This window comes from Elaeis guineensis, chromosome 9 (assembly GCF_000442705.2).
Source record: "Elaeis guineensis isolate ETL-2024a chromosome 9, EG11, whole genome shotgun sequence".
Classification (NCBI taxonomy): Eukaryota; Viridiplantae; Streptophyta; class Magnoliopsida; order Arecales; family Arecaceae; genus Elaeis; species Elaeis guineensis.
In genome coordinates, this window is record NC_026001.2 from 33,732,652 (window position 1) to 33,737,073 (window position 4,422).

The window sequence follows — 4,422 nt, forward strand, 5'->3', positions numbered from 1 at the left end:
ACATGACAACCGACCTCAAGGTGGTGTCTTGGATCGGTAAGCTCATGGGGGAGTTTGGGATCTTCTTGAACTTCTTCCTCGTTAGTTATGATACCTCGGCTTATCTCTTTTCTCTTTACCTTCTCCTCTCGTTTAATAGATTTCCTTTCTAGTGAGCCTCCATGTTGCTTATAAGCTTCCTCGGCATAGGCATACTTTTCTATTCGAGCTAATATCTTGATGAACTTCCTCAGATATCTCTTCTCAAAGGAGATGAGGAATTGGCACTTCATGATTTCTCCCATTAGAACTGACATGGCGACTGATTGGTCCAAATCGCGCACCTCCAACGTGGCTGCATTGAAGCATCTCTCGTAGTCTTTGAGGAGCTCTCCTTCCCTCTATTTAATATTCATTAAAGAGTTTGACCCATGGCATTGTCATTGGTTGCTGACGAAGTGGGCCATGAACAACTGATCCAATTACTCGAAGGAGTGAATCAAGCTTGGCTACACGCTTGAGTACCAATATTGAGCTACTTTCCATAAGATGGAGAGGAAAGCTCCATAGAGGATCCCATCAGTCACCCCATGTAAGAGCATCAGTACCTTAAAGCTTTTCAAGTGATCTACTGAGTCGGTGGCCCAATTATATACTTCCAATTGTAGCATTTTGATATTAGCAATGCCGACCTCTCCATCTTGCTTCGAGGTCCAATCGTGGAGTGCTTCAATCTACCTGTGCATCTCCTGGAGTTTGCGATCCACATGACATCTTAGGCAATGTAATGCCACATGCTGAAGGGTTTGAACATCCGCCATTGGCATCTCGATGGAGGGACTACGGCCGCCTGTTGAAGGGTTTGAACATCCATCATTAGAGTTTGGACCTGCTGCATAAGTAGGTTAAATTGCTCAGGGGCCACCTCCTAGGCCTACTGAGAAGGTAGAGGCTGATTCTCGGATCACAAAGGTGGCACTTTGGTTTGGAGTGGTACCCAATCGACAATGATTGTACCTCGGCTAGACGAGATGTCGGTCTATTGGACTACCGCGAGGCATTTGACCCTCTGCGAAATCTTGTGGCTATGGACTCTTCTTTCTTTCTTGAATGGGCTTGGGCCCCTTCCACTAGTCCAATTTGTTATTGCTGGCGACTAGCCTAGTGCTAGAGTTTGCGAATCTTGGATGGCTGGAGTTTGACCCAGCACCAATGGGCAGAATCTGAAAACCAAGTCCCTTAACAAAGTTGTTTTTGGTAAGGATTTCTGATACTCAAGTCAATCACAAGAGAATAGACGAAAGAAGGTAGAAAGTTTGGCCAGAGAGCTTATCTGGAGGTTTCCTGTTCTCCCTGTTTATAGATGGGGCAGCTGATTATTTTTGGAAATACAGACATAAATGACAGAGTGGGACATGCTGCTTCGGCCTTATTAGGCGGAGATGGGCCATTATTCATTGGCTTTAAGATGCATTTAGAAGATGAAGTAGATAAAGCAAATATCCGATGCATAACTACCGTCGTGAATTAGCGGGCCATGCCGCTACTACCTTATCTAGCCGAAATGGGCCGTTATTCACTAGGTCCAGGACACATTTAGAGATTGTGAAGTATATGAGGTAACTATTCGGCGCATAATTGCCGTCGTGAATCTCAAATCGTCGTCCCGGCACGGAGCCAACCGAGTCCCCATATCACCGAGGTTCTAACATCGTTGGTCTCAACAGAGGTAAATTGCCACCCCGTATCAATGCCTAATGATGATGATTACTATATGTGATTAATTAATTCCAAGCAGTCATAACCATATAAAGATCAGCCACTTGGCATTTAACGACACCATAAACACCAACCCACTGGCTTGTTTACTTTGAAGCGAGGTAGTGAGCCTACGAGTAGAATTCTAGTCAAATCGTCGACCCAGCGAAGTTTCCTCCTTTCTCTCTGTCCTGTTCCCCTGTCTCCTGCCCTATCCCCGCGCCGGCGATAAGAAAAGCGAAGAATTCTAGTATAAGACATGTTTTTAGGTTCACTATTTATCTGCATTAAAGAATAGAAGATGATGATGATGACGATGACGATGACGATGATGAACGGTAGAGGAGGGGTAGGACAAGGCGGGGGTGGAGCAGGCGTGGCCAAGGAACTGGAAGAATAGAAGACGATGACGATGACGATGACGATGATGAACGGTAGAGGAGGGGTAGGAGGAGGCGGGGGTGGAGCAGGCGTGGCCAAGGGGCTGGAAGAGGCTCTGTCGCTACCGATCCTCCTGGTGGAGCGGGTGGCGAAGGCGGTGGACGAGGCGGAGTCGTTCAGGTCGGAGTGCACGGAGGTGGGCAGGCAGGCGGAGCAGCTGGCCACGATGCTCCGCTCCACCGTGCGCCGCGCCGCCGCCTACGACCGCCCTGTCCGCCGCGTCCTCGCCGAGGCCTCCAAGTCCCTCGAGCGCGCCCTCGCCCTCGTCCGCTGCTGCAAACGCTCCAGCGTCCTGCGACGCGTCGTCACCATCACCACTGGCTCCGCCGACTTCCGCAAGACCCTCGCCCTCCTCGACGCCTCCCTCGCCGACCTCCGCTGGCTCATATCTATCACTCCCCCGACGACGACTCCGGTGCCGTCATCAGTCTGCCCCCAATCGCCAGCACCGATCCCATCCTCTCCTGGGTCTGGAGCTATCTCGCCACCATCCAGTCCGCCGCCCGCCACACCGCCGACCGCGCCGAGGCCGCCCACGCCCTCACCAACCTCGCCCTCGACAACGACCGCAACAAGAAGATCATCCTCGAGGAGGGCGGCGCGCCCCTGCTCCTCTCCCTTCTCCGCGACGGGCCCTCCATCGACGCCCAGATCGCCGCCGCCGCCGCCCTCGCCAGCCTCGCCTCGGCCCCCGACCACGTTGCCGTCCTTCTCCGCGAGCTCGCCGTGCCCACTATCGTCGGGGTCCTTTCCGACTCCCCCATGCGCCTGCAGGCCCGCGTCGCGGCCATCGTCTCCCGGATGGCTGCCCACGAGCCCCTCGCCCGCGAGGAGTTCGCCCGGGAGAACGCCGTCCGCCCACTCGTCTCCCTCCTTTCCTTCGAAGTCCCGCTCGACGAACCCCGCTCCACCCCCAAGAAGCCTCCCACCATCCACTCCCTGGTCCAAGGGATTCGGCAGCAGCGACGGCCAATTCCAACCTCGTTGGCCGGGGGGTTTCCAATTCCGCCCGGCCTGTGGACTATTACCACCACCACCACCGCAAGGAGCGGGAGAACGAGAGCACCGAGGTGAAGCTTGCCCTCAAGGTTGCCTGCGCCGAAGCCCTCTGGACACTCTCGAAAGGTTGCGTCTCCAACAGCCGCAAGATCGCTGAGACCAAAGGCCTGCTCTGCCTCTCCAAGATCATCGAGCGTGAGAAGGGCGAGCTGCAGCACCACTGCCTCATGACGCTGGTGGAGATCACCGCCGCGGCGGAGTCTGACGCGGACCTCCGACGCGTGGCCTTTAAATGGAGCTCCCCGGCAGCCAAGTCTGTGGTGGACCAGCTTCTGAAAATAGCTCAGCTGGGTAGTAGCCCAGCCCTCCAAGTTGCAGCCATTAAATCTATTGGATGCTTGGCGCGGACGTTCCCAGCTAGGGAGACTAGAATCTTGAGCCCGCTCGTGCTCCAGCTTGGGCACTGGAACCCGGACGTCGCCGCCGAAGCAGCCCGGGCATTGGGGAAATTTGCTAGTCCAGAGAATTTCCTCTGTTTGGAGCACTCCAAAACAATTGCAGAGTTTGCTGGGGTGCCACCACTGATAAGGCTGCTGCGATCAGGTGACAAGGCCCAGCTGCCTGGTGTGACTTTGCTCTGCTACCTAGCATTGCATGTGCCCAAGAGCGAAGGTCTGGAACGAGCAAAGGCCTTGAATACTCTTCATTCAGTGATTCGTACTCCACTGGCGCAGGATCCTTCTCTGACAGAATTGCTCCCAAAGGCTATCTACCAGCTTGAGCTTTATCGGGTTGGAGCACATGCTCATAGGCAACTGTATCAACTCTGAATTTTTGCCACCAGTGATTGGCAATTCTTCTTGATTACTACTAATGAATTCAATTTGATAGAGGCGACCATGTGGATTTGCTCAGACAAGAAAATATTGTTGTTTATTGAGGAATCATTATGCTATTTAATGAAACAAGGTTCTTCAAGATATTGAGACCTTCAAGGATGTTATAACTAGTTTGGGAGGTTATATTGCACTTATAGGCCTACCAATCAACAATAGGTTTGGGGAAGACGGATGGGGTAATATCTACTTCATCGTTCACATGCAACCATTTTTATCAGAAGAAATTTTGTGGAATTACATGCCACAGCATCTTGCATCTCCTGTGTATTCAGCATTCAGATTGCATAGGAAAAGAAAGATCTCTCCTTGGAAATGAACTGATTTGATGTTGCAAATACTAAAGTTT

At 52.4% G+C, this 4,422-nt stretch overlaps 1 non-coding gene across 1 annotated transcript; it reads left to right on the forward strand.

Annotated features, from left to right (window-relative positions):
• The first annotated feature begins 1,729 nt into the window (after positions 1-1,729).
• Positions 1,730-4,172, forward strand: LOC105034268 (uncharacterized). The gene has a single exon (XR_012134325.1). It is a non-coding gene; the product is annotated as an uncharacterized protein (transcript).
• The last annotated feature ends 250 nt before the right edge of the window (positions 4,173-4,422 follow it).